The following is a 9,657-nucleotide window of genomic DNA, read 5'->3' on the forward strand; positions in this document are numbered from 1 at the left end:
ACATACACAGTATATAAACAAAGTTATTACAAAAAATAGTTTATGGACTTGAAAATTGTAACAAATAACTTAAAATTTCATGATAGTAACAATAGTAGATTTGATTTACAAAAGAAATGAATCATGAAAGTCAAATACACAATATACAAAGTATATAGTCTAAAAGAAGGAAAGGACGAAGAAAATGAGCAGACCCTCAAAGAGCAGGATTCCTTTACATTTATATTATTGGAGTTGTAGAAAAACAGAAAATGAAAGAAGAGTGGGGAAAATGTTTGAAAAATTAAATTCTGGAAAGTCCCAAAAATCAATTTAAAAGCATTAACCTATACACAGAGGAAGCTAGGGGGAAACAAAAACAAAAACAGTAAAGCTTACAGTTATATTCACCAACTGGAACATTGAAAAGTAAGGAGGAAAGTGCAACAGATGTCATTACAAAAGAGTAACGAGTTACTCAACATATATGAAGGCACCCGTTGTAATAAACAACTGGCTTCTGATGAGGAACAGCAGAAGCCAGAGTAATAAAGTGCAGCTAGGCAATAACAAGACATACTACATGCTCTCTGTTCCTCCCCGTTGAAGAGTCCGTTGCATGTCTCATGCAGTGACACCTGTATCCCTGAGACACAACAGTAAAAGCCTGAGCAGATGGCTTTGGCTATAATAGATCTCATCACTGTTGCCTTCAACTCTGGCCAAAAAAAAAAAACATATTGTTGCCATTATTGATCCCATCATTGACCTCTACAACATGGTCTGCGTCGTCCAGAATAATGTAACCTTTAGAAAGTTCCACACTGCAGTAGAGGCTGATAATAGGAAACTTGACACCACACGAAGGAAATCTCCATCTTTTATGAACAAGGTGCTGCCAGCATTAAATAGTAGTGATGCTGGTACCAAGTTTGCTGTGGCATCTATGCCTGTCTTTGCTACCATGGAGAAGGACATGGACCACTTGAAATGTCAACCCTAAACAGACATCATTTCTGCTCTTTCTGCTCATGCCTTCATGTTTGTGATTGGGCCCCTACAAAGGTATTATTCATCCCATAGAAACAGCATTTTCTTGGCTTTCTTATCCCAGACAATATCCACTTTGCTTTTATTTGTACCCTGCTTTAAAATCACATTAATTAATTTTCTGTGTGTGTGTCTCTGTCTCTGTCTGTCTCTGTGTCTCTGACTCTCTCTCTCTCTCTCTCTCTCTCTCTCTCTCTCTCTCTCTCATGTGTGTGTGTGTGTGTGTGTGTGTGTGTGTGTTTATCTGTGTGTCTGTGTTTCTGTGTCTGTATATAAGCGTGCATGCACATATGTGGAAGTGGAAAACCTGCAGGAATTGATTTTTCTTCCACCTCATGGGTCGCATGGGTCCTGGGGATTAAATTCATGTCTTCAGGACTGGTATAAATTATCTCTACTCGCTAGGCCATTTTTCAGACCCCACCACCTTGTTCTTTCTGAGACAGAGTCTCTCATTGGTCTGTAAATTTTAAAGTGATTTGGGTTGGCCAACTAGCAAAGGATCTGATGCTGCTTCTCAAGCACTGACATTACAGGTGTAGTCTGCCATGGCCAGCCTTTTAAATATTGGTTCTAGAGATCAAACCCAGGTCTTTATTCTCTCAAGGCGAGCACTTTATTGACTGGGCCACCTTCCTCATCAATTAAATTATAATTCTTATATTGGTGGTGAGATTTTCTTCTTACTTAGGCTATAAAGGAATCATCTTGAATTTTTATTTGCCCTGGTTCTATACCTGTTTATAGACACAAATTTTGTTTACCCATTATAGGTGATGGCCAGTCCTCAAGAAGACTGGTGCAAGAAAATGAAACAAAACAACATTAATTCTAGTTAGTGAATGTCATAGATTTGCCTGTAATATGATGAAAGATGTTGAATATAATAATAATAATAATAATAATAATAATAATAATAATAATAATAATAATGGAAGTAGGTCATGGAGCAAAGCATTGAAATAGTTGAGAGCAGAAAGAAGTACCATTGCTCTCTATGCAAGCTCTATTTGCTTAGTTGGATTGTCTTGCTAGTCTGTCCCCATAGAAAAGATGATAGTACACAGCTCTGAGAATTCCTTGACAGCAGTACAGTAAAATCCCTAAGTGTGTGTGATTGAAAGTGCAACAAAAAGCAAGCACGCAAGCAAACAATTTTTTTAATGTAGTACTAAAGCTTGTTGATATATCTCCATGGTAGATCTCCATAAACATACAGATAGCTGCTTTTAGAAGCTTGGGCTTCATGCTATCGTTGTCACTATCATTGTTTTCACCATCATCATTATCAATATTGCCATCATTATTGTTAGTGGTGGTATTCTTTGGAAAGACTCATGCATCTTAATCTGGCCGCGAACTATTGATACTGCTGTCTCCACCTCCAAAGCACTGGGATTATAGGCTTGTGCCATGACATTTGCTCTATGTAATACTAGGTTTGAACTTAGGTTTTATGAATGCTAGGCAGGCACTATACTAAGCTATATCCCAGCCCAGAATATCAACCATGGATGCATCATTGCTTCCAAGGCTGGAGGTAAGGCCATTCCAGAGTTGAAGTTACGTTTTTTTACATAAATCTCAATTATACTCATCTTTTTCTAAACTACTTTTCTGAAAGTAGTTGACGAAACACACCCTCTGCATCAATTTCAGAAAGCAAATTACAGAATAAACAATTTTTAGAGTAAAGAGAAACAGGATATTATGATACGGGAGCCAATTATCCAAGACTATCTGGTCATGGTAAGAGTAAAGGTGAGAGATAACAGATTTCACTTTCAAAACTTAAAACAAAGCTACATTAATCAAGAAATGTGGCACTGGCATAAAAAAATACAAATTAGTAAGCAGAATATGACCAAAAACTAGATGTGCACTCACACATGTATAGTCAAATGGTGTTTCTGTAAGATCCAGGACAATTCAATGAGGGAAAAGGAACAGTGGTTAATACCATGTAGTATGGGGACACGTGGGCCTTCCCACGCAAACAATGATGTCAGAACTCTACTTCTCACCACTTGCAAAAGTATAACTCAAAATTGGTCACAGGTCTAAGAGGAAATGCAAGAATACAACTTCATAATTTTAAGGTGATTTGATTTTTCAAATGGCGCCAAATGCAAAATCTATGAAAGAAAAAAATTAATATCTCTATCAAAATTTTGTGTTTCATACGATGCTATCAAGAGAATTGTGCATGGTGATAAATATGGATCCACTTGCATCTTTCTACATGTAGACATCCAGTTAGACCAGAAGAATGTGTTGAAGATGCTATCCTTTTTCCATTGAATAGATTTGGCTTCTTTGTCAAAAATCAAGTGTCCATATGTATGTAGGCTTATTTATGGGTCTTTGGTTCGATTCCATTGGTCAACCAACCTATTGCTGTGCCAGTACCATGCTGTTTTAATTACTGTTGCTCTAGTACAGCTTAAGATCATGGATGGAGATTCCTCTAGAGGATCTTTTAGAGTACAGGATTGTTTTAGCTATTCTGGTTTTTTTTTCTGTATGAAATTGAGAATTGATATTTCAATGTATTTAAAAATTGTGTAGGTATTTTCATAGGGATTACATTGAATCTGTAAGTTGCTTTTGGCAAGATGGCCATTTTTACTATTTTAATTCTCCTGACCCATGAACAAGGTAGATCTTTCCATCTTCTGATGTCATCTTCAATCTCCTTCTTTAGAGATTTGAAGTTTTTTTTTTTCAAAGTCTTTCACTTGCTTGGTTAGAGTTATTCCTAAATACTTTATATTGCTTGTGGCTATCATGAAGAGTGTAGTTTCCCTAATTCCCTTCTCAGCACATATGTCATTTGTATACAGGAAGGCTACTGACTTTTTGAGTTAATTTTGTATCCAGCCACTTTGCCGAAGGTGTTTGCCAGCTACAGGAATTCTCTGTGCACCAACCAAGGACAATGCATGCAGTAAACCTAGAACCCCTATCCAGATCTAGCCAATGGACAGCACATTCTCCACAATTGTGTGGAGAGCAGAGACTGACTCGGACATGAACTCTGGTGCCCCTTATTTGACCACTTCTCCTTGGTGGAAAGACCTGGTGACACTCAGAGGAAGAGTAAGCAGTCTATAAGGAAGAGACCTTAGGAAGAGATAGGTTGTGATCTCATAGTGGGGGACAATGTCCCCTTCTGTCACAGACCTAGGGGAGGGGGATAGGATGAAAGAAGGAGGAACAGGCAATGGGAAGATACAAGTGAGGGGCTAACAAATTAGATGTAATCTGAATAAATTATGTAAATAAAAATTTAAAAAAGAAAAGAAATTGTAATTAACCATCAAAGAGTTATAGAAGGTAGACATGGGTCACATGGAAGAGAGATCAGTAACAAGGATATAGATAACCAAGTCAATAATAATAAACAAAGATAAGCCAATTCTATGATGGTAAAAGTATCAGGATGGTCATTTGTAATTCATTTGGAAGGTTCCATTTGGTGAATGGTATGCACAGGAAGCAGGCAGAAAAAGTAACTTAAAGACTTGGAGACTGGTGTATAGCTGCTTATATTTAGGAGTGAGAGAGATCAGAGCATCACTAAAGATGGGTGTGAAGATTCATTTTCATGGAATTTAAATTTTCTCAGCTTAGAGTGCTGTGATCATTAGCTATGTCTATAAATACACTAAAGTTCGTTGAACTATATACTTCAAGTTGGCAGATTTAATAGTATGCTAATTATGCCTTTATAGTGATTATTGAAAAAGTTAGCATACAAATTATCTTGTAAAGAACACCAAAATATAAATAAATCCGATAGAGGATTTGTGACAGGAATCCTAGGTCTCAGGAGGAGAGAAAGGCATGTCAGGACTTCAAGGTCATCGTTAGTTGAGTAACGTGTTGAAGGATGCCTTGTGGTGTATAAAACCCTGCCTCAAATATATGTATTCCATAAGTATACTATGACCATCATACTTAATCTGTTTTCTTGTGTACTAATGTTTTATTCGTTCTTAGTCTAACGATGATTGAGAGGACAATCCTGCTTTTAAAATCTTTGCTTTCAATTAGAAGTTCAAGTATTGGAAATGTTTCCTGTGTGATTTATGATCGGAAGATATAAGAAACAAGTTTTGACTCTGTAGTGAAATTTTTATGCTTTCTGGATGTTTAAAATGGAAAATCATTCTCTCCCTAATATAAAATATTGAAGCAAAATGCTAAATAAATGCATTGCATTACCTGTCACTTTTTAAAAACCTTTGTTTATGTGACCCACGAAGACCGAGAACAGTACAGACCTTATGTACAACCTCATAGCATTCTGCTTAAATTCTGATGACCATATCTTTGGTTTTATATTACCAAACAATTTATGATATCTTGTTTTTAGTGCCATATCTTAGATATATGTTCCCTAAAATAAACAAATTTTCCCATTTGCTCAACATTTACTATTGTGTTTCTACCATCTTTTTAAAATAACTTTTTCCTAGATTGCTTCCACTTGAACTGAAATATCATTTTCATGCATCCTATTAATGATCATATTTCATATTGAAGATAAGGTATAGTTCCTTCATTGATCTGAGCATGCATATATTTTCTCCTCCTCCTTAAATCTGAATAAATTAAAATTTAAATTGATATTTATTTTGTTGCAGGACTTTGAATTAAACAAATTCTATTGTTCTTACTGGGAATTCTGTCAGCAACTCAATTTTTGATTTTGTAGATAATCTGGATTTTCTCTCTAACTACTATGAAAAGTAATTTTAATCATTGTTTGAAACTTTTATACATTAACATATTGTGTTTTGATCAAATTCATCCCCTCCGATACTCCTCCAATTACTTCCCTATTTCCCTTCATTCCTTCTCCCTTTTCTATTCCAAATTAATATGCTTTAATTAAAAAACAAAACAGACCAGAACATAAACTGCTGAGGCCATGTACTGCTGCCAGTATGTTCATGGGCAGATCTACTAGGCACAGAGAAAGAGGGATTGTAGAGCCGTGAACAGTAATATTTGCAATGGAGCAGCATTTGTTGGGCATGCCTAGGCCATTGTACACATAAGCTCACAGATACTGCCTGGATGACAAGTCCTGCAGAACATAAAAAACTATCCAAGTCTTTGCATGGATGGAAGAGGAGCTCATGACATCCCCACACACACAGCTGAGCAGCTTATTGGTGCTGAGAGTTGCAGGGAAGAGAGAAATCATTTTCTTTGGGTGTGCATCCCCAGATAGGCTATCTATGGTCCACTGAAAAGTTTGTTTGTTTGTTTGTTTGTTTACTTAGTATGGTCTGGTTTCATTTTGGTGGACCTAAATTTTTCACTGGTTTACACTGCTCAGAACACATGGTATTCCATGAATATTCATCAGTTTTGGTTCAATGTATAGCAATTTGCTATATGATTATGCACTGGGAAAGGGGAACACAGAGAAAGTTTCAAGTAATAAAGGGAGACTGGTGGTACAGTACAGTACCCATGACTGTAGTGCAAGGTTGTTCTATTTATAGTCTGAAATTTTACACCTTGAGGAAAGTATTCCTAGAGAAGAAATCCCTTGACCTCAGGTTTCTAAATGACCCTGCATTTAGAGTCCCATCATAAGCATGTTTCTGAGCCATCTCCCAAGTCATTAAAAAAGTTGAGAAAGCCTAGTAATAATTACGGTAAAATCAAAATGGCTCAATCAGAATAAAATGAGAGAATCTAGTACCAGCGAACATGGGCCAAATGTTAGAAGTGCATTATTCCTGACTATACGTGATCCTCTCAGGTAGTTATTTCCTTTGCATTGTAATATACCTTGCTGGAGGAAGGATTGAAACTTAGAACTCTAAAGTAGCTCAGTGACCCCAGGAAACATACACAACACAGGGAGCCCAGAAAGACACAGGATGCAAAAAGCCTCTCTCCCCAAGTTCATATATATATAGTAAATGGTTGCTGGTGAAGAGGGGACTTTTAATAGCTCTTTTGACTATCACATTGACAGCTGTACTGTCACAGTACCTCTACTCAACTAATGCTTATTTTGATTAACAATCGCTCCAAAATTTGAGTAGAGACGTTGACAATTTAAAATATGACAGAGAGAAGTTGGAGTAAGTGTACCTCAATGAGGAAGTGAAAATTCGTTATAAATATATATGCCGCTTATTTACCCATCTAAATCCAAGTATATGTAGGGTTTGGAATTATTTGTAGTTTCAGGCATCTGTTGGGTCTTAGAACAAATTCCACACAAATAAAGGAATAGTATGGCTACTCGTAGCTCAAGTACTTCCAGGAACATGGTTAGGACCGCCCTCTGACATTTCAGAGCCATTGGCTGAGGGCCAAAATGATTTAGAATAACCCATGACAATGAGAGGAAAGAATCATCTCTAACATTGAATTTAGCCACACGCACCAAGATTGTGGTTGTTTGGCTGTTTTTAACCACAGTGATTGCTTCTATGTTTGTCCGAAGAAGAAGAGGATATGCTATGTGTAATATGTAACAAAGGCTTTTCTTAAGGTATTATTTGAAAAGGGGCTAAATTTTAACCCCGGGGGTTGTGGTGCTATTTCTATGTATTTGGAAACTCCTTCCTCATTGTCCTCCAAATTACCAATATGCATCTGACTTCCTCAGTCACTTCTCTTACCTTCCTGTCTTGACATGCTCTTATTTTTTTAATTTTCTTTAAGAACTGTTAACATTGTCCCCCCTCAGATATTTTTTTCCAGTAAGATTTTTGTCAACAAGGACACAGTTTACCTTGGGTACAAGTGTTATAGTTCATAAACAAATAGATGTAGTAGAGTCCCAGGAACAAGATGGTAATGGATGAAGAAAAAATAGTCATCTGGCTTGTTTTTTCATACACTGCTATGCAAAATTCAAATTACATTTTATGCAAGGTAAACTTTTACCCTGTTTTCTTAACTTACTGTAATGAAAATCACTTTCAATTTTATAAAATTATTTGGAAGTATCTATCTTAACTATAGATCATCCCAGCCATGTAAACCATATTTTAAAAACGATTCCCCTAATGCTATGTAATTATATTCTCTCTCTCTCTCTTTTTTTTTTACTATAAAAATAACCGTGCAAGTCGGAAACCCCCTGATATCATGCAATTGACATTCATGCCAAGAACTAAAGAACTAATTTTCCAATGACTTCATGTTTGCTCCTGGTGAGAAGCCAAGGGATTAGAGCAAATGTGAGTCCTCAAGGCTTTGCTAAGATCTGCAGTGGTTAATTTTCTGAGTCAATGTGATTTGACCAGAGCATACCCAGATATTCAGTCAAATATTTTCCTAGGAGTTTTCTGAGGGGTATCTTTGAAAGTTGCCAACAAATCCAAGTAGATTGTCTTCCCTACTATAAGTGGGCCTCAGGCAACATGCTGAAGACAAAATAGACCAAAGAAATGGACTCTTCCACAAAAAAAAAAAAAGTAGAATTTCTTCCTGGCCCAGTGTCTTTGAGCTGAAATAGTAATCTTTCCAGCTTTGGGTCTCAAAACCAAGCATCACCTTTTCACGAGTCTTAAGGCTACTGGCTTTTGGGCAATGACTGCTCCATCTGCTCTGCTCAGTTGCCAGGTTACTGACTACGTAGCTGGAAAATGCCCAGACTATCTAAAGGTAAAGGCCAGTGCTTTAGTTTACTGTATATATGATTGCTCTCCTGGGGGAACCCCCGCTAATACAAGGTGACAGAGTTTTTCCTATGCAACTTTCACACTCACTATATGATCTCTGACATAAGGAAAGAAATAAAACCCAAAAGAGACAGACCGGCCTTGTAGCGTCGGAGAAAATAGCAGAAGGTATAGGAGCAAATAGAATCCGATCAAATCCAGAAGGGCAAGAGCTGGGATACCTCACAACTGGGACACAGGTCATTTACATAATAGAATCAGTTGTCTCCCAGCCCTTCTCCCATCCAGATCTAAACACCACAAGAGCTTGACTTTGAAGAGTCGGGGCCCAGAGCCACATGTGTCTGCCTCCGATTCGCCGTCAAACTCCTTAACTCCCAAACCCAACTGAATTCAGTTGGTTCAGGTCAGATGCAGGGTTGGGGTGTTAAAGTCAGCCTGTAACCTACACAGTGCTCACTGCATTTTAGTCAGGTGATGTTCTTAGAAGATGAGGAAATCTAACCAAAGTCTGTGCAAGGAGAAAGCGAAGAGGGTGTATGGCCTTGCAGAGCATCTATCACCAGAATCTATCACTAGCAAAATATTGTTTCAGCATGATCAATCTCTGTCCAAGTTCTCTGGAGGAACATAGCTAATTGAATATATATATGTGTGAGTTTGTGTGTGTGTGTGTGTGTGTGTGTACATATATGTGTGTGTGAGTGTGTGTGTGTGTACATATGTATAGATGTTTATATTTTCCAAGGGTATTTATTAGAGTGTACGTGGTATGGTCCAATTAGCCCAACAATGGTTGTCTACCAACAAAACATCCAAGAATCCAGTAGCCACTAGACTATTTGTCTCATGTGGTCTTCACTATACACTGGAATCCCAAAAAAGTAGACTGTAAGTCCACTGAAAGAATGAGCTCACCTGTGAGAGGAAGGGCCAGGAGCAGGCCGAGAGCACAGGCTTCTCT

Source organism: Acomys minous (genome assembly GCF_964271855.1).
Source record: "Acomys minous genome assembly, chromosome: 9".
Classification (NCBI taxonomy): Eukaryota; Metazoa; Chordata; class Mammalia; order Rodentia; family Muridae; genus Acomys; species Acomys minous.